This window comes from Schistocerca cancellata, chromosome 3 (assembly GCF_023864275.1).
Source record: "Schistocerca cancellata isolate TAMUIC-IGC-003103 chromosome 3, iqSchCanc2.1, whole genome shotgun sequence".
NCBI lineage: Eukaryota > Metazoa > Arthropoda > Insecta > Orthoptera > Acrididae > Schistocerca > Schistocerca cancellata.
In genome coordinates, this window is record NC_064628.1 from 429,519,575 (window position 1) to 429,542,438 (window position 22,864).

The window sequence follows — 22,864 nt, forward strand, 5'->3', positions numbered from 1 at the left end:
GCTTGATACACACTAACGAAAACGAACAAAATGTTGTATAAGATCGAAACCATCTGTCATCATGAATAGGAAAATTAAATCTTTATCCTGCAACTGTTAGGCGCTTATCATTTACCGTGAAGATTTTTAACAGTTGCTGCTTCAGCCATGTTTAAAATCTTGAAAGGCGAACATCTTTACTAAACAGAAGAGAAGAGATTCGATGGTTGAGGTGGTATTCCAAACTCACAAATGTCTTCAAAAAGTCCAACCGTACAGGCAAATTCGGGACGTGACATAGAGGTTTCGATTCAGAATCTCACTCACATGCATGAGTCCTCTAGATTTTGGCACTGTGTAACGAAGAGGCGAAGGGGGGCGGTGCAAACAAACGGAGTCCAATGATAGTAGAAATAGTTTCTATCGCTGTTTGACGTTTTCCGTGCCTATAGACGGCGTTTCCTTCGCTAATAATGTTTACTTCTACATTGTAGCGGATGCCTGCATGGGAATGCACCCACTGCAAATTGATACCCTACACCCTATTGCGAACACGTTTCAAACCATACCGAAAATACAGCGATTGATTGTTTTATTCCATCTCCGGTGTTGAAAATTTTTAAGGACAATATGGGAGTCAGAGACCATAATATCTTTGAGAAGAGAACTGAAAAAACAAAAAATGGCTCTGAGCACTGTGGGACTTAACATCTGAGGTCACAGTCCCCTAGAAGTTAGAACTACTTAAACGTAACTAACCTAAGGACATCACACACATCCATAACCCTCGAGGCATGATTCGAACCTGCGACCGTAGCAGTCGCGTGGTTCCGGACTGAAGCGCCTAGAAACGCTCGGCCACTGCGGTTGGCTGAGAAAACAAACATGAATACTTCTAAAAGTGGCACTGGCTACGCCGTCAAAGCTGAAGCGCCTTTGAGCAGTACGGAGACTTGCCGGGCTTCGTTCTGAGGGCACAGAAAACTGCAGTATCCTTGTGGAATTCTGGATTTATCGCTGTACATACAGATATATGAGGCCGCTTAGCTGCAGTGAGACTATTCAAGTCGTATATTTCAGCAACACATTCAAGGCAAGTTGTATTAAATTAACAGAAACGAATCTGGCACATGTGTGTTTTGAGATCACACTGAAATAAAGGCAAATGCGAAAAATATAGAATAGATCGTATTATGGGAGACCAATTGTCAGAGAAGGTACAGACGCCCGAAATTTTTTTCCCCTGTAGAAGGCAACACACAGTCGGTAGATGGAGTCTGTACTTTTATAGACAGAACTGTTGATATCTTAGACAAGTGTCGCGGCACCTACTGTAAGTGTGTGAAACTTTTATTAGGGGCGCCGTCACATATTGCTTCCCACACACACTTGTATGGAGTACACCGTGCTGTACACCTACCAATCTTTAGTATGTTCTATCTTAATAGTACTGAAGGGGTGAAATTAACGAAGCTCTAAATGGAGTACGTACTTCCAAACAAACCAAGGACATATAAATAATTAATATAAAAACAATAGAACGAATCTGTGGAACTTGTGTAAAAATATTTTATCAACTGCGGACTCACGAATATGATTCCACTTCGACATTACCGGAGAATATCGTGAGTACGCCCTTTCATTCAAACTGCTGCAAAACAAAGTGCGTTTCAACGATTTATTCAACAGAATTTGGAGATTCAAGGTCAGCCACAAATCATACAGTCTCTGGTTAATAAGTTCCGTTTCACTTCCCAAAGGATGGTAGTTACGTACTGGAATACGCTTCACATACATGGAGCTAAATGATAGCGTCTGGCGCATCGCAGCGGCAAACGGATGCAACCTGCTACGGCTGGCTGCAAAACGAGCAGCACGCAGGCGGCGATTTCCTGCTAGGGCTTTGCAGAGCAGCGCCAGGTTTCCGCTTCCGTGAGCGCGCCCTGTCGGGAGTGGAGAGCACGCGGCGGACGGCTCGGCACACACACACACACACACACACACACACACACACACACACGTGGACCGGCAGACAGCTTGGCGCCAAGTGCAGCTGCATGTGAGCTAACAACGGTTAAGAGCAGCATGAAATAGACTGTGACACGCAGACTGAAAAAATAGGACATTTCCTCTCAGTGAGAGTAAACAAGCAGTTTAGCACCCAGTCGTATTCTGGGAGGCAAAACTAAAGCTTCTGAATGGCAGTGAAGACGTGATATTACAAGCTAGTAGATCCGTTCAAGAAGCGAAATTCTAGCCGACAGACCGATATGAAAGTAAAGGAAACATGTCCTCCGTTTCGTAAATGTTCTTTTCTTGCTTAGAGAATGAAAAGGGATAGATTTTGCAGACTCTTGAGATTCGTAGCATTCTGTTTTCAAGCCGGCTGTGAGATGTTCAAGATGCCCTTGTCTTTTAAAAATATATCTTTGTTATTGTTATCAGTCCGAAGACTGGTTTGATGCCGTTCTCCACGTGGCTCTGTCCTCTGCAAGCCTCATCATCTCTCAGTAACTTCTTCAATCGACATTCATTTGAACTTGCTTACTGTATTCATCCCTTGGTCTCCTATTGCAATTTTTAGCCTACCCCCCCCCCCCTCCCCAAATACTTCCCTTCAGTACTGAACTGACAATTCTTTGATATCTCAGAATGTGTCCTATCACCCGATCCCTTCCTTTGGTCAAGTCGCATCAGGTATTTTATTACTCCCGAATTATATTTATTATCTCCCTGTTGGGCTGAGCGGTTCTAGGCGCTTCAGTCTGCAACCGCGCGACCGCTACGCTCGCAGGTTCGAATCCTGCCGCGGGAATGGATGCGTGTGATGTCCTTAGGTTAATTAGGTTAAAGTAGTTCTAAGTTCTAGGGGACTGATGACGTCAGATATAAAGTCCCATAGTGCTCAGAGCCATTTGAACCATTTGAGCCAACTCCATGTTGGTTACATCATCTACCGATCCTGAGCATTATTATGTATCACCACATTTCAAAAACTTGTGGTCTGAACTGTTCATCGTCCACGTTTCACTGTCATACAGGGTGTCCAGCGAAGGGGTCCCTAATTCCAAAAACTATGATCGATAGACGACTGCAACAAACGGTAAATCCATTGTGAAAGCTGTAAGAATCTTATACGTAAGCAACAGAGCGGTTTCGAAATAGTTCGAAAAGCCGCTTACAAATGGAGCTCTAGTAAATAGTGTCTATAAACATTGCTTACAATAGTTGAGCGCTCCCGGCTGTACTGATGAACCGTGAAAGGAGGTTAGCTTACAGAAGACAGAGATGGGAAACATGTATTCTATTGAACAAACTTTTTTCTAGTAATGAAATGTTACACCTTAGAGCACAGTCCTACAGGAACAAAACACAGTTTATAAACACGATTTAATGTTCCAAAAGGAACTGATGTGATAACCAATCGCAAGGTCTCCACCAAATTTGGACGGACAGGCAGCGTAGCTGATGATCTAGCGAGGAATGTTGACCCCAGACTAACCGTAGTTACTCCTGAAAATTTCTCCACGGCTTCTGCATTTATTCAGCAAAATCTAAGGAAATCTGTCTTAAGAAGTGTTGCATGGACTCATTTGAAGCGTTCCAACATGCAAAAAATACTGAGACAGAGCCTACATATGTTACTATTGAAAAGCCAAAGCGAACAGGCCACACCTATATGATCTGTGCGTCAGAGGGCTGACTTTGCGAATCAGATCCTCACAATTATTGACAATGACGGATTTGATGGTTGCATCTAGTTCACATATGGTGTACACTTTCAACTGAATGTCGTAGGGAATAAAGGAAACTGGCGGTTCTGGGGTTCCGAAATTCGCCATGTGTTTGAAGTGCACCCCATATATCCTCCTGCTGTTTGCCTGGGGTATATAGCAGAGGCGCTATTGGCGATTTTTCATACGAGAAACGATCACTAGAGAACGTTACATTGCAATTTTGGAGAACAGCTAGTTTTGGAGGATCGACTAGGCACCGAGTGGTTCATGCAAGATGGGCCAGACCACATCTCGCCAAACAGGGGTTTTGCTTTCTGTATTAACACTGCGGCACCAGAGGCATTGCGTTGTATGATTACAAACTTATTGCTGCAGGCATGGACTGGCCTCCACTGTCTAGCGCACCCATCCCACTACTGCACGAGTTTCAGCCAGTGATCTGTGTGGCATCTGCAACTATTTTGAGATACAACTGGATGTGTTGCCAAAATTCATTGTTCGTTTGCGCCACCACCGTACTGCGAGTGATGAACATTTTAAAAAGGTGGTAATGTGCCTGCGAAGACTGCATGCAGAAGGCGCGTTTAATTATGCATACTGATACTGTATGAGCTTTCTACGTACATAGCCATCTCTTAGCATCTTTTCTAACTATTTCGAAACTTCTCTATGACTTCTGTATTAAATTCTTACAGATTTCACAGTAATTATATTTTTTGTTGCATTCGTCTGTCATTATTAGTTTCCGAGATATTTAATTCAAATGGTTCAAATGGCTCTGAGCACTATGGGACTTAACATCGATGGTCATCAGTCCCCTAGAACTTAGAAATACTTAAACCTAACTAATCTAAGGACAGCACACAACACCCAGTCATCACGCCGGGAATCGAACCCGGGAACCTGGGCGCGGGAAGCGAGAACGCTACCGCACGACCACGAGCTGCGGACAGATATTTAATTTTGAAATCGGGGGTTCCGTCGTTGGACTGCCTGTTCAAAGCTACACTCCAAAACAATAACTCTGGAAAAGATTAGCTGATACTTAAATCTATATTCGATGTTAACAAATTTCTCTTCTTCAGAAACCCTTTTCTTCAATTGGCGTTCTATATTTTGTATACTTTCTACTGCAGCCATCACAAGTGATTTTCTCGTCTAATATAAAAACTCATCTACTAATTTTAACGTCCCAGTCCTCATCTAATTCATTCAACATCGCCTGATTTGATACGACTACATATCGCAACTGTATTTTGTGGGTGTTCATCTTCTAACCTATTTTCATGACGCTATCCATTCCGTTCAATTTCTCTTCCTAGTCCTCTGCTGCCTCTGAGAGGACTGTTACCGCACAAAATAGTTAGGGGTAGAAACTAGGAAAATTTTATTGAAACTCGTACGCATTGCCACTAGGAAATTCAAGTCATGCCAGAGACAGAGACAGATGCAAGAAGGGAGCCAGTATCTCGCAAGTGAGTCAGGTCGACATTTTACCGTCTACTGAGTAAGGATACGCATTCAGCAGAAAGTAGAGGGTGGCAGGAAGCCAAAGGAAGCGAGACAAGTACATATTCTTTAGCTCGTAAGACATGCTGTAAGGAACTGTATCTCTTTCAAAAGAGCGCATGGCGAGGCACCGACACAGCAGTTAATAGCCTGTTAAGTTAATATTGTAGAATGAGGGGGACCAATGCGATCATTACGAACCGAGCCTTGCGTCATAGCTTTCACGCCAGCATCCTTCAAATACTCCAGCTCTCCATTTCTCGTCATGAGTTGATCACTGGGATCGATGGCATTCACAGTAATAACGCTCCATTCCGCGATTACGATACGGTAGTCTGTAGTGAATCTAAGTGCTAGATGCTCCAGCATAGTCTGTGAACTAGCCGAAGATGTACTCAACTCGATAGCCTTCATGCTGCTCGCCGCGTGCCATCTGTTGTTGGAGGAACTGGCTGTCTTCCGAAAACATCACATCGCAGAGTGCTGGCAATACCGGACTCCAACGATGAAGCGAGCGACAGGGCATCTTGGGGTTCACAGTCCTGTTCAACACTCAGGCGCCTTCCGGTACTGAAGCTTGTCAGAATTAGGGGCGTTATCAACGGTAGGCCTACCAATTCGAGTAGCAGCCAGACACGCTGGACACCAAGCTACACAGGCGGTCTCGCGTGAGACAGAAACATAAACTGTCCTATCGAACATAATAATTTTAAAGTGGCAGAAGGCTTAGTAAGCTCCCTAAAATGTCACAAACCATTATTTTCTTCCTATGAAATGTGACATTGGTGGAATATCAACTTTAGGTTGCAAAAATGTGCAAGAAAGTGGCTTTAAAATTGCAAGTGCTAGAAATAGGGCATGGGAATAAGAAGTTTTAGAAATAATGGAACTAACGGTAGAGCATAATGAACGCACCCGCAAGCATCGACACAATGTGGCAGTGTGGGCGGTGGTTGCACATAGCGAGGTAGTAGTCAGGAATTGTTCCTACAGGTAACACCCAAGTGAAGTGGTTACCTGAGCCTGGTGCCGGGAGAGTATTATGTCGACTAATAAGGTAAGGATTGAGGTGGTTCTGTGCAGAATCGGAGCGGATAGGAATATGTGGAAAACACTGACAAGGAGAAGGCACAGAATGATCTGTTAAGACATCAGGCAATGGCTGCCATGACTAGGGGGAACTGTAGAGGTGAAAAACTGTAGAAGAAGACATCCTGCAAATAACTGAGGATGTATGTCGCAAGTGCTACTTTGAGATGAAGAGGCTGGCACACGAGAGGAATTTTTGGCGTACCGCGTCAAAGCACTCAGAAGACTGATGACTCAAAAAATGCGCAGGGTGTGCGTGGAGTGGTTTATTGGCGGGAGGTTGGGCGAGTGTGAGCTTACTTCAAACATTTTCGTATTACGAATCACCTAATACAACAACCATTTAAGAAATTAAATTTCTTAAGTGCCACTGGTCGTTAATTATTCCGATATCTACAGTTACAGTTGCTGAGGATGGATCCAGTACTAAAACTTAGTGAAGCACGCGAGTTTGCAGTAGCTAAGCTCACCAGGGATTCTTGTTTCTGGCTGTTAGTTGCCATTTTCTTCCGCACACCGTCCACTCTACAAATATAAAATGTCTGTACAAAGTGGGCCATGCCCCAGTGTGGCTCCATATACCACGCTGCCGAGCTCCATAGTGCACTTCTTTCCAGTGTCTCCTGCTCGATGCCCGCCAACAAATTTCTTGCTCCGCCATGCTAGCGGCAATTTCCGTAGATGGTTGCAGCCAATGCCCTGATGAAAGGTAGGTCCGGGCGGTATGTCATCAAGTCTCCAACACCGCCCCAACAGTTGACCGCCGCCCCCAAAACGGCCTATGGCCCTGACATCGAGACAATGTGGGCTATACCACTCCGTAATGTTGCCTGAGTCCTATTGCGACTTCTACGTCAGCCGGGACGACACAAAAATTGTGACCTGCACGCAACTTGTCAGCCGCTGCTACAGCGACCAACGGCGCTGGTACTGAGTTAGTGTTGCGTGTTTGGCCTGGCTCCCCAGGTCGTTCTTCTGCGTCCAGCGCATTCAGTGCTGGACCACAAATACAGAAAACCTCAAGCACCGTGCCAATGCGTGACAGCAAAGTGCTACAGCACTATCAGCTGCTAACACAGTGGGCCCAGCGATCTTTTAATTTCCCTAGTGCAGACTGCTTTTTGCTGGCCATGCCAGGAAGGCTTGGTGTGGCACCGTGGCTGCCCTCGCACTTCCGTACGTACTCTTCGTCCAGAATCGGGCCTTAGAGCCATGCAGGCTTAACTGGCTGTGTCAGCAAAAATAGAAATACGCTGTGAAATCCAATTCGACGGTGCAGTCCAAGTTTAATGCTGAATAAGCCTACAAGAGCCAATCACTAAAGAATCTTGCGGAACACATCTTCTGGTTTCTACTAGTCTGTGAAGTGCTTTTGGTTCATTTCATAAATTTCAGAATGCATACTCCAAGTAATTTCAGCTCACTTTACCTTTGTAAGTAAATAGGTAGAGCAGAACCCACTTTTTATCATTCTCGTTCATCTGATTTTAAACCATCCGAGTGTTTGCTGTGGCGTTATATCAAATAAGCTGTTTTCGCAACGATAAAGTGGCACGTGAAGCGCGAGATTTGAAGGCCTGTGACTCTCCACTATGGCAGGCCTATTCAAATATATTCGAATATAGGCGGCAACCAGACGCCTGTTCTCGGCTGAAAAGCGTACACTTCATGCACTTTATGTGACATATAATGTACTAATTCCAAAAGTACACTGCTCTGAAAGCTTAAGGAGAGACGCTCAGTGGAAATGAATGTGGGGCAGCATACTTCCAGAGGTGTTCCATTTATGTACAGGAAGTTAGACGTCACATGGCGTGAGGTCAGCTTGACTGCACCACCAACTGGGACAGGCCCCACAACATGAGTCAGTTGAACAAATGGGAAAAAGACAGTACGTCTCAAGCAACGAGCAGCTACAGTTATGGGGGTGTTCTTCGTTACTTCATGTCCAGGAGGCAAAACTTAGGTGACAGCATATGGGGAGAATCATTGGGAAACCGAAAGAAGGACAATGTGTGTAGCCCAGGAGACTGGCATTGCTCACAGCAATGTTCCAATTGCATGGGGAGTATTCCAAACAACAGGCGCTGCTGTCTGAAGAAGAGCAGGTGGTCGACTGCGATGATCAACTGCAGCAGCAGATCACCGCCAGGTTGCGCAAAAAGCAAAAAGGGAACCACGTCAGATAGCGAGTGGAAATGCAATCACTTTTAACAGGCCTACAAGGCAAGAAAGCTCACGCTCCACAGGGTCTTGGTGACTGCATGGAAGAGGTCTTTCTGCCCGACGACCAGTACGCTATGTTCCACTCTTTCTGCCCTTCGACCAGTACTTGTGTTCCACTGACACCCGTGCACCAGCAGAACCGTTGTGATAGTACCAAGAGCAAATGGAGTGAACCAATGTAGAGTAGGCTCAAGTACGATTCTCCGAACAGATCAGATTCTGAGTAGTGATTCTGGCGGGTAGGACCCGCAATGGACCAAGTAACATGATCTAGTATGATCGTTTCGGTGGTCCATCTGGGAAATCCTACAACACGTTACACTCACCAGTCAATGTTACTATGCCACTGTACTTCTTCCCCATGTGCATTTCTTCAGAGGTGCATTCGGTCCTAACTTCATTTTCTTTGGATGACGTGGGTGACTGTATCGAAGAACGCGAGTGGATGAACCCTTAGAATGAGAGGATATGCGGCGAACGGACTGGTCTGCCCTTGCCTATTACTTCAGTCCCGTCGAGCCTTTGTAGGATGCGTTGTGAAGACATTTTGCAACACGTCCGGGCACACCAGCAACCCTCTACCATTTGTCTATGGCACTGGTTGGGGAAAGGAAGGCCATCCTTGCCATCCTTGTGGCCAGCATGGCAACACGTTGCAGAGCGTTCACTTACGTCAGCTGTGATCACACACCCTATAAAGAACCACTTTCGATTTTTGTAATGTCCAGAGGACCATAAAACATGACGACCGCAATCCAAGTACAGTCCCTGAACATAAGTGTCATTTCTGGTAGCCTCGTTGCGTATCTCTTTCACTTCTGTACTACACTGTAACAGTTCTTTCTGTGTTTTCTCCGCATTTCATTGTGCAATGTTACTTGTCGATGACACATCCTGCGGAAGTTACTTTCATCTTTTTGATTAGCTCACCGGAGTGTGGCAGATAATAAGTCGTATGAAGGTACGGTTCGAATGACATATTTGTGTCACAGTCTCATCATTCGGCAATGAATCGTTGTTGTTGTTGTTGTTGTTGTGGTCTTTACTCCTGAGACTGTTTTGATCCAGCTCTCCATGCCACTCTATCCTGTGCAAGCTGCTTCATCTCCCAGTACGTACTGCAGCCTACATCCTTCTGAATTTGCTTAGTGTATTCATCTCTTCGTCTCCCCCTACGATTTTTACCCTCCACGCTGCCCTCCAATACTAAATCGGTGATCCCTTGATGCCTCAGAACATTTCCTACCAACCGTTCCCTTCTACTAGTCAAGTTGTGCCACAAACTCCTCTTCTCCCCAATTCTATTCAATACCTCCTCATTAGTTATGTGATCTATCCATCTAATCTTCAGCATTCTTCTGTAGCATCACATTTCGAAACCTTCTATTCTCTCCTTGTCCAAACTATTTATTGTCCATGTTTCACTTCCATACATGGCTACGCTCCATACAAATACTTTCAGAAACGAATTCCTGACACTTAAATCTATACTCGATTTTAACAAATTTCTCTTCTTCGGAAACGCTTTCCTTGCCATTGCCAGTCTACATTTTATATTCTCTCTACTTCGACCATCGTCAGTTATTTTGCTCCCCAAATAGCAAAATTCCTTTGCTACTTTAAGTGTCTCATTTCTAATATAATTCCCTCAGCATCACCCGATGTTCATCTTATATCCTCCTTTCAATACACAGTCCATTTCTTTCAACTGCTCTTCCATGTCCTTTGCTGTCTCTGACAGAATTACAATGTCATCGGAAAAACATTAAAGCTTTTATTTATGAATCGTTAGCGGACTCAAATTCATGTACACCTATTTTTTTCTTAATAATTTGACTCTCACGTAGTGGACACTATTTTCAATATATAGATTATTGGGGATTCTTACGGCTTAGCGAAAAAGCTGCTGGAACGTGAGCCCTGTAGGAGTCTATTCGCTTTCCGTCTATCTGTCTATGGGCCAGAGGCGACTTGCGATGCGTCCTTTTGTAAGTCAACTGCTTATGAAATTTTCTTTGGTTTTCTAGGTCTCGTTTAAGATTTCCTAGCTTAATCTTGAGCCATCCATTAATGCTAAAAGCCTGTAAAATAACCAAAATATACTCCTTGCATTGTTACTAAACCGATCCGTCAGATAATATAGTTCCCTTGAGCCTTGGCAAATCCAAGTACAGTGTTGGAACCTCTCTTTATTTTTCAGAGAGTATTCTGATTCTAATTATCGCGTACTATTTCCGATACATTCAGTATTGGCACAATATTTACATTAACTAGGACAGTTTAAAAAATGAAATTTTCTATAAAGTTGCCTGTGATAAACTGTATAAATTCCGATGTATAATAAATAATGACTACAGATTAAGAAGGAAAAGTTTCTAAGTTAGTACCTCTCACAAGAACATAAATAGTAAGGATAGTGTCTATATGGTGATAGCTGAACTCTTGAAGCGTTTAAGATAAAATCTTGATTATTGAAAGACCAGTATCATCCAAGAAGAAAAGAATGATAATTTGATACTCCAACTGAAGATGGATCTAAAAGGTATATGACAAACCACAACACTTGAATGTGCGTTTTCACCATTTTTTTCAGTCATACGTATCATAAAGCTGATCTTCGGTGTAGTAGATATCTGGGAAAAGATACACATCAGTACCGAACTAGTATGGGAAAGAGCTCGTGATCTATTCAAGCTTTCGCCAGTGAGTCTCGTTTATCTTGATAGGTTCGTTCGTTGGGTATTAACAAAAAAAAATCTAATGATCAAGATTCTCATTCCAGACCAACACTAAATTTTACTTTACCAAATATAATCAGTATTAAACTAGTTCAGATACCAGTTCCATAGCAAAAATTATAGTTCCATGGTTAGGGCAAGATTTCACGACATTAATTCTTACATCCCCAATATTTAGCAGTACGTACATAATGGATTGCCATAAATCCTAAGCAGCGATCAGAATACTGCTCCACTAATGACCATACAACAGCTCACGCAGCCATCATCTGCGTGATATAAACGCACATGGTTTATACTTAGTACCACGTTGTAGATAAGCTATATCAAGTAACTTTCACCAGACAGACCTTGTACGATGTTCAGATTGTCACTTAAGTTTACTGTTACAAATAACTTTAACTTTGCATTGAGACGTTTGCAACACGTTTCTCTTTTCCTACTTGCCGTAACAACTATACTGCAGCAGTAAGACACTCTGTAACACCAATACCATATTCAAAACTTAAGTTATCTTTGCCACGCTGACTGGGTACCAAATTTCACGTTTACGACAGACGTAGACAGACCGATATTATCTTGACGGTATTATATCTTGTACTCTTTCTGTTTTCGACGCAGCTCTTCAGCAGACAGTAAAAAATCTCACTTTGATTGGATTCTGCGTACTGTAAAAGATATATCGTAATATTCCAGGCCTGAATGTAATAATTCAAAACTCTGAAGTATTTCATAAAGCTTCTGTGAATACTACAGCAGGCCTATCTCCTGCTCACGGCTGCCCACACGACTCATCACAAATTGCTCTGCGCAGATGGGAGCAAACGCAGATACGCCTGATAGGGGTGCAGATTTAATTTAGATTTGCCCTCTGAACATTAACGAAATATTAAATCAGTTTAATTAAAACGGTGTCTGTTATATCAAACGCGAATAACCATTCCGGTCCGTGTGGCGATGGAAACCCAAGCCCAGCACATGCAAATGACTATTTCCGTTAGTCGTTCACACAGACCTCGTCACTGACATGAAAGTACAGGCTTAATAACTGCCACTGGCCTCAACAGGACCTCTTCAGGGCGATAACACGGTAGTAAACTGTTACTATTTTGTCGAATACTGGACATATTTGTTTAAATTCACAATAGGCTTGAAAGCTAAGATTTGTGATGTTCTGGGGCTGAGACTTAGTATCATTTTGTTTCTGATCCGTATATAAGACTTTATTCTAGATCCCTTTAACAATAATATTTACGCCATAACGCACGATTTTTATGATTTGTGGAATCCCTTTTATGAAGTACAAAATTATAGTCTTATGGAGACAACCTTGACTGATATATTTGTTATATTCTTTATTTACCGCTGTTGTCACATGCGTATTTTTTACATGCTCGACTTAAATGTTGTAGACAATCATCTTTAGATGAACGTCCAGCGTACTGAACGGCAACCCTCTGAGGATCATGAATCAACGCCTCGAAACTTGTCTACCTTTGAAAGGAGAACGAAACTTCATTCACTTCTTGTAATTCTTTAATGAGACTTCTACATCCACATCTACATATTAACTCCGCTAGCCACCAAGCGGTGTGTGGCGGAGGGCACAATTCACGCCAAAGTCATGTTTCCTCTCCTCTGTTCTACTCGCGGATCGCGCGAGGAAAAAACGACTGTCTGAACGCTTCAGTACGAACTCTAATTTCCCTTATCTTTTAATGGTGATCATTGTGCGATTTGAAAGTTGGTGGTAATAATATGTGCTCTGCATCCTCGGTGATGATCGGATTTCAGAATTTAGTGAGTAGCCCCTTGTGTTTATCGCGCAGCCTATCTGCAAGTGTGTCTCACTTCAAACTTTCGATGAGATTTGTAACGCTCTCGCGATGGCTAAATGTACCAGTCAAGAATCTTGCCGCTCTTGTTTGGAACTTCTCAACCTCTTGAATCAGATCCAACTGGTAAGGCTCCCATATAGACGAACAATACTCCAAGACTGGACGAAATAACGTATTGTAAGCTATTTCCTTTGTTGAAGGACAGCATCGCTTCAGGATTCTACCAATAAACCGCAATCTAGAGTTCGTCTTGCCGTTACTTGTGTAATCTGATCATTACATTTGAGATCATTTCGAATTGTCTCACCCAGATACTTGACGGTCGTTACCGCGTACAAAGACTGGGCATTTATTTTGTAATCGCACATTAATGGGGATTTTCGCCTTTTTATACGAAATAGATTACACTTACTAATATTGAGAGAGAGCTGTCAGCCATTACACCAGGCATTTATCTTCTGCAAATCCTCATTGATTCGTTCAAAACTTTCGTGTGATACTACTTTCCTGTAGACTACAGCATCATCGACAAACAGTCTAACGCCGCAGTCAATACCATCAACCAGATCGTTTATGTAAATGGTAAAAAGCAGAGGGCCTAAACGCTATCCTGGGGCACACCTGAAGTTACACTTGTTTCTGTTGAAGTCACCGCGTTCAGGACGACATACTGCTCCTGTCTGTTAGTAAACTTTCTATCCAACCGCATATGTCATCGGATAGACCGTAAGCGCGCACTTTATGTAGCAAGCGACAGTGTGGAACTGAGTCGAACGCCTTTCGAAAGTCGACAAATATGACTTGAATTGTAAGAAAATTTTTTGTGTATATGCTGATAAAGACCTTTCTGACGTAGTTACTGATAAATGCACATCAGTTACAATTTACTCTCAGACTATTCCAACCATTATCAGTTGAAAAATATACAGGAAGAAAACTTCTAATTGCTATAATGGCATCAGTGATGAACCCAAATTAAGTCATTCCTTCGAAGCTGATACCTTTTAAAACAAAACGAGATGCAGTACACCATCCTCCTCGTCTACGTTGATACTACTACACCTGCTCTGTCAGTGTGTGTGTGTGTGTGTGTGTGTGTGTGTGTGTGTGAAATCTTATGGGACTTAACTGCTAAGGTCATCAGTCCCTAAGCTTACACACTACTTAACCTAAATTATCCTAAGGACAAATACTCACACCCAAGCCCGAAGGAGGACTCGAACCTCCGCCGGGATCAGCCGCACAGTCCATGACTGCATCGCCCTAGACCGCTCGGCTAATCAAGCGCGGCACTCTCTCAGTGAGATATTCCTTTGTTTCCAAACACATCAGTTTTCGAATTTTATGTATGTAATAATATTTGGTTGCTAGATTTTACTATAAATACCCTTACTTCTCAGTAGTCCACATTGAATTAAGTAACCTGTCAATTCCTAACACTTCTATGCTACAATACACACTGCAGAAAAAAAAAATAATCCTTTTAAAAGTTTCCAATTCGCTCATGATTTGTTGTTGAAACAGTGCATATGGACTACATGAAATGATTACAGTTACAGATCAGATTGATACCTGTTAATATGTAGTGTAGCCTTAATGGATGTCAATGCAGGCACTGACTCTGGTGTTCAGTCGATAATACGGATATTGCATTTCATTCTTGGCCATCCAATCTTTTTGATCCCACTTGGTTCCCGTCTTTCTCTGTAGATTATTCCTATTTTTCTCAAAATTTTCCACCAGTTTTCATCGAACAAATCCTATGACCGTGTTTTGAAATCTGAGGAAGCGTAACTGAAACGAGAAGAGTTCGCTAAAAACAATGGTTTTATCTGTTCTCGAGTACTGTTTGAACATCTGGACCCTGACCGAGTTCAGCCAGAGATGATTTAAAGAGTGTCTCGGATATTCTCAACAAATTACTGTAGAAGACTCTTCAAAGAGAACATTTCTCACAAATTACCGAGAGACACGTTCATAAAAGAACACAATAACACGTATGTCATATTATGCTACAAGTCCAAACAAATTACTTTCTCCAATATAGGCTACATGTTTTTGACAATGACGATCAACTGAGAAACGTTCACAAGAAATAGAATACGAACGGCGTAAAAGGAATATGGTATAGTATACACCCTCCAGCGCACTTGAAATCTACAGACGTAGTTGTAGAAGTCATCGGTTTTCTCCCGAAACTCTGAAACATCGTTCCCGGTAAGGTGAGGAATAATGATCGAATCTTGGTATATGGTTGCTGCAAACAATAAAAACTTAATAATATTTTATTATTCATGTTCATATATTCGAAAAAGCCTGTCGTCACATTGTACATTTTAAGGGCTGAGGATTATGTTCTACAGGATAGAAACTTGAATGGTTACTTTTTTTCTGTTAGCCGAATTCAGAAATAAGACATTTGGTGTTCTAAGTATTAGTTCTGGTTCATATTTACAAGTAATCTATGAAAAACCATGGGAAATAAACAGTGAAATAACGTGAGGTCCTTAAGAACTGGCTCCGTAATAATATGAAATACGGAAATTGCTGATGTATCATCTGCATACGGTTAGAGACTTCCTCATTCTGATTTGTTTGCATACTTATTAATAATTATCAAATGAGGCTTGTAAAATTCTAAGGCGTTATTTTCGGAAAAGGAATTTTACATTTATACCATATAAAACATTGTACACAACACGTTTCTTAAATATTTTTGTCTTCTAATCGCAGTTAATAGCACCTTCTTTCGACGGTTAGATTTTTTGGTATAAAAAAATCATATTGTTCCTGTCACAAAATTCGTATTATTATCTCCTCAAATTTTATTTTGAAACGAGTGATAATGAAGGAAAATTCAGCTCAAATTAACCGCTACTGTTGAGCAAGACGTCAGGGACTACGGTAGAAGTTTGCTTTATTGATATTTACTCTAGGTAGAAGCAATGCAATTCAGGTCGTCGGAGATGAATCATGTGTACAAATCCACAGTGAAAGCAACGTAAGGAAGCGGCTACAAAATGTGAAGAACTAGTAACACCAGAGAGAGGTTGTTAAAAAATTACTACTACTGACAAAATTACAGTTGAGAAAATTACAGATTCTGTTTCAAGATCACACTTGTCCGCGTTTAAAAATGTATGTTTTATTTTGTAATTTGAATGCAATCCGCATTATGTGCCTGCTATCCAATCAAACTCATATCGACAAGAGATCTTCTTTGTGACAAACATTTCATTATAACATCCTGCTTACAGTTAATTTTCGCATCATTCCCTTACGTAAACGAGAGAAAAAGAGTGTAATAGTTCGGACTGATCAGTTAAATCATTAATGAATTTCCTTAGCTATTAGTAATCCAAACACTGCGTAACTTACATGTTACTATATTCTGGCTTTCTACTAGTGTTGAAAGTCCCATCAGTGAATAAAAATTGTATAACTGGTCGATTGTGCATCTTATCACTCGTGTATTATTTGATAATGGTGAAGTTGCGTCAATCATTTGTAATGACACCTAAATGTTTTCCGTGACGACAGTTTCTCCTAATAGTTTCTCACCAGAGAAACAAATATATACCGCTCCGAATATTGACTGCCAAGAGCAGAGGAGCTGTCGATGGAGAAAACTGTGCCTTACTCACACAGTGCTGTCAATACTCGTATGACGTGAGGCGTGCGCCATGCACACAAGTATAAGTTACACGCGTTTCGGTGTGTATTGTAAAGCTCCTACGACGGTGCGTATAAGGCGGACGCGATATGAACCGATCTATATCATCTTCGAATTCGAAATAAACGTGCAGTTATTACATAGTAACTAGTATAGTTCTACACCCAGCGTCTAGATCAGTGGCTAAACAGGAACAGCTACCAACTCGAAGCTGTCCGGCGTAACCGTTTCTCAACTATGGGCACGGCACGGTACATAGTGCCTAGTAGTGCAAATCATTAGCCCTAAAAATAGTTAATAAGGAGCTCTGGTCTTAGATTGAAATCCGACAGCGTTTATTCTCAACGGAACGAGATATCAGCATGCAAATCTCCACAGATGAACTGAATGCCAAGTCGGTTTACAAGCAAAGTCTCTACACTATATTTCGGCCACTTTCCTATCTTTTACCAAGGAAAATCACCACACAGTCGTATATTTTGAGAAGTTATTTTATTTAGACAATGAGTTTCGGCATCTGAATAATAACATCCTACCGCCCCTACGCCGGGCATGTACAAACTATCAGATATATCGATATTTGTATACTGGGGCCATCAGTATCTGGATTCTGTGAATTCGTTCTTGGAGTCTGTACTTCAAAGAGATGAAAACACTTATTGTTGTAAAGTCTTCGAGTTGGTTTGCCGAGTTTCCTTGATAAATATTTGACCGGCCGCTGTCACGATCCCACAATGGATCAACGGAGACTTTCCTAATTGCCTTCTTAAGCCGTCAAGCGCAGATGGCATCACTGACTCTTAGAATTCAAACGAAACTGAGAGAGTTACAAGTGGCGCACGGTCGTTACGATTGTTTTCCACTGAAGGTAAACAATAAAACATTAAACAGAAATTCAAATTCGGTGCCAAGGCTACTCCAAACATCTGAAACATTTAAATAATGGAAAATGCTGTTACTCGAAATACTTCACTAAAAAGGCCCTTAATCGTTATTTATCTCTGAGGAAACAAATATTTCGGTAAACAAATTATTTATAGGCATTTATCTTTGAGGAGAGAGAGAGAGAGAGAGAGAGAGAGAGAGAGAAAGAGAGCTCACTGAGATGTGTCGGCGTGATTTGAGTGAGTGCCGGATCCCACGCTTTACTTAAGCTAATGCCTCTGTTTCTCAGTCGGCTGAATTGATTGTCACTCCGAGGTCTACTGCGGATAATTTAATCAGTGGCGACAGAGAGGATTCAGACTAAGTAAAAGCGGGATCCGACACTCATTTTATAAATCGCATCTGAAAGTAGTCAATGCTCCCTCTGTCTCTGCTCATATAAAAGTGCCTATTTTGGAAAAGGTTTTCGTCTTACAGTATTCTCGTTATCTGTAAAACTTTATGTACTGGCGTAACTTTTCTTTTGGTTTTGACTTTCTTTTAACTGTTTCATTGTTTAACGGTGTCGGGAATCAATCGCAAAGTTGAGACGCATCGTTTCCCGTTCAGTAATCTATTTTGCTGACCATCCCTGAACCCGTAACCCAATACTAGTTGCATTTTTCCAACAGAATGACTTTCAGTAGCAAAAAAAAATTTGATTTTAGAATTTCACTTCATTACTGAACGAATTTAAAAAAAATTAAAATGCTGTCAGAACTTACTATTTAAGAGGTAGGTTACGTTAAAAATTTAACATCATAAGACAAATTATTGCAGTTATAAACTGTGTGTTTATCTTGAGACATCGTAACTGGCGGCGTGAAAATACCAGGACTTTATTCCTCCGGTATTTGAGAATCAGAGCGCTTAGCAATTTCATCCAACTTTAAGTATAATTTCAAATCTTTTCTGAACTTTTTCTCGTTTACAGGCCGAGCGTCAAATATTTAACTCTTGAACTGATTTGTAATGCAATCAGAGGTTTGAAGCTGTATCATGCACTGGAGTTTAACTCATTAAAGAATTGGGATTTCACTGGTTTGGAGTCTCAGCAGCTAGGAACCCCAAACCTAGGGTCAACATCTGTCAAAGAGAGCTATCGGAGACGTAGATATATTATGTAAACATAAAACTAGAACTCATTTCCAAATCCAAATAACACGTGAACAGTATTTTTCGTCGAGAATTATTGAAGGCTCATAAATTAAGAGTAAAGCTATTTTATGCGTGACCAGTATACCATTTCTCACGCCCACAACTGGCGACTTATTTCAATTTGGGACAATTTTCTAAGGTGACTCCCGGAGTCACGAAGAGGCTAGTGTACTATGGTACCAGAATCCCTTGTGTGAGGCTGTCGACTGTCTACGATAAAACAGCAGAGGGAGTCTGTTTAGTGGGGACTACGTATGATTAGTCAAGTACATTGTTCAGACGCGCTATTTTGGCCACCTCCTAATGTCCAGATAAAGCTAGAGACAACCACTGTTCGCAGCATACAGCTCAGCTTCAGAAGTTGAGAGTAGCTCGTTCGCTCTAGCTTCCTAAATCCATGATGAGTCTAAATGCCTGTTGTTTCCTTCATCCGTGACAGCTGGAGGGCGTCGACACTGACGCCCAGACTGATGCTGTCTCCTTGACTTCTTGTAGGTGTTCAGTACCGGACTACGCTTTCCCTCAGTGACAGTAATACGAGCTGAAGAAACACCACTCCATTCTTGTGACTGGAAAAAAAATGGCTCTGAGCACTATGGGACTCAACATCTTAGGTCATAAGTCCCCTAGAACTTAGAACTACTTAAACCTAACTAACCTAAGGACATCACACACACCCATGCCCGAGGCAGGATTCGAACCTGCGACCGTAGCAGTCCCGCGGTTCCGGACTGCAGCGCCAGAACCGCTAGACCACCGCGGCCGGCTTGGGACTGCATTCATGACTTCCGCGTACACGGAACTCAATAAAACGTTCTTAGAGGACGAGATAGTCAATTGTAGAAAGAATTTCAGGGATGCCCAAAGGGTTTTCACTATATATATGATCTGTGTAATTTCGGTAATTTCATGTGACTCATCTCCAATGATGCGGTTCGGTGCGGGAAGCGTGAAGCGCTAGAAAGTTGTGGCGAAATATAGGAAGACCCTTCGAGGCTCGAAGTTTGACTCAAGAGACTGGCAGTTGATACTCATTCTAAATAAATACGACATATTACAGTAAACAGGCGGGGAACGGTTTACTATTAAATTATATTTATGGAAAGTGAGGAATCTATAATACAGCTGGGAATAACCTTTCGCAGCAACAAAATGTTGAAAGAATAATTAACTCTTTCGTGGTAAAAATTCGTTTTAGATATTTCTGATCACTAATAGGTCAAAAATAGAGTTTTATTATTGTAAATAATACACTTTCACTTTCACTTGAAAATCGGTAACATGAGACACATGAGTCCAAGGAACCTAACTGGGTTCATGCTTAATGTGGACCTTAAATTATTAAAAGTTAAATTCTTACTTGGTACAATGATTTCGTCGGGATGGCAAACACGGAAGAAAGTAGACAATTCAATACTAAAACACATGTATTCTCGTGAATGTTAAAAATAGGGATCCACACTCACAAATTCTTAGTACAAAATTTCAAGATATTACATACAAATCCTCTATGACGTTTACTGGGGCATATTTGTTCCATTAAACACAAATTATGTAGAAACGAGAACTACTAAGTAGCATAATGACAATCCAAAACAATGTCTATGATGTAGATTAAAACTTCTTCTTAGAAGAAAATGAATTATAATTCGATCCGAGTTTCGCGAAAAAGACGTATTGTACAAGCTTTAAACACACGCTTCCCAATTTGATCACTGAGAGCCTTCTATATATCCACCCCACGATCCATAATATTTTTCTCCAAGTTTGGAAGTTCAGAAAGCTTCTCGCTAGATGCTGGCACTGTACAGATACGGATTATGGACATCACATGGCTTCAAACTGAATAATCATTTAGTGGGACAAATGTGCCCCATCAACCATGAAGTGGTTAAAACTAGTTGTAAGACAAATCCGATGACTGAAGTAATGACCTGACGCTCATTGTTGTACTTGACAGTACACACAGCAGTAGAAGAAGGAAGTTCCAAATCTTGTCATGAAAAAATCACACACTATCTTAATTGACCAAAAGAATACCTCAGTCAAAGCTGACGTGGCCAAAAGAAAACTGTCAGTAATTATTAAGAAAATGAGACGACTACCGCAAATATTAGAAGAAAGCAGGTGTAGTGTTCTATGCTTACCTTCATGACCACTGCGACTTGAATTCATTCGAAATGATTTAGTGTAATGGAATGATATTTGCCAAAAAGAAACATCTACAGATTTTTTGATGAAAATTATGAAGTTTATGACACAAAAGTGCATAAAAGAACTATGTGTAAAAAGATGGGCAAAAGTAAGTGTATCATTGAAAAAATTTCTCGAAAGGGACGTTAGCGTTGTGGTGCTTTAGCAACAGTTGGGAACGGTTGCAGGCTATACAAGAGAATCATGGCGAGAAGTATGAGGAGGAGGGATGATTAGGGTTTAATAACCCATTGATGGTGAGGTTTCGGTTCAGGAACACAGGCTCTGAATGGGCAACAACGGGAAGGAAATAAGTCGTGCCAGCTTAAAGGAATCATTCCAGTATGCACCATAAGCGATTTAGGGATATCGTGGAAAACATAAATTACAGTGAATCTACAAACCATCACAACTCGGTGGTACCAAAGTTTTCCCATTAAACTTAGTGCACAGAGTTTACATAACAGAAGGATCTATACTGGAATTACTGCAAGAAAGAACATACAAGAGTGAATGTACCCACCCCACGTATGCTGAACATGTAATGAAGCAAAATCACCATCACACTGGGATGAAAACAGACATGTCAATCGTATGCCTTATAGCAAACGAAAGGGGATGCTCATCCTACAGGGAGAATATTTCATACAGACGGCCATAAATCAAAAAGAAAATGTTCTCAGTGATCAAAAGAGGAGCAACAGAAGATCAATATTCAAACTAATTCACAGCCTGCCATAAAAATATATTTAAAAAATTAAACAAAAAATAAATATACAATAAATAAATAAAAATTTACACACACACACACACACACACACACTCACACACAATAGCCCACCACTAACCGTTCCTCCATTCCCACCCAAACATCCCACTCCACTGTCCCACGATCCCTCAATCATTTGCCATGATCCCTTAGACAGCTCTACAGCATGTAGCCAATAGCAGTGCAAACATGTGCAGTTTTATACAATAAAGTTTATGTGCAGAGAAGTATTTACTGGAAGAAATCTATAGTATGCGCATTTAGTATATATAGAACAACAAATGACGCCATGAACAGGTCACAGAAATGAATTTGAGTAGAAAACACGAACAGTAATTTTAAATAGAAATAGCCGTTTGATAACAAGCTACCAAATATCACAGATAATCTCACATCAAACTATGTACAACTATATAACTTACACATATCAGGAGTCATTGAAGATGCCCCACTAGAGTAGGTGAAACAATAAATTTCTTTTGCAAAAGACGGAACTTTTCTCATCTGTATGATAAAACACAATTGAAGTTATTATTAACAGCTGAGGAAGAGGGGTGCCAATATTAACAGTAGGATCAAGTCATTCAACCGATGAAACCACGCGTTTAAATGCTCTGTTTATTTGTTGATCACATGGAATACATCAAAGAATGTCATGTATTAGCTTGGTGCATAATTTCGTTGCGTTTTTCCATAAATTTGATAAACACAACAGATAAACATGACAGAGACGTTAGTCATAAATTATATTTTCTCCTTTACTCTTTGCAGAAGTCTGCCAACGGTTGGGTAACTTTTCGAGTCCGCGATGTAGAAGTCACGTGGTTTTGAAGCCAATAGCCCATCGAATCATGCAACAGAACGGAAAACGTGAAAAATCTGAGAGCGGGAGAGCAGGAGAATGAGGTGGGTGCAGAATGACTTCGCTACCCATCTCCTATACAGTGTTTTGTGTCAGTCTGTCAGAATGCAGGGTGGCGTTATCGCGATGTAGCATCTCTTCAAGCAGTGTTCCAGGTCATTGTTCTTGT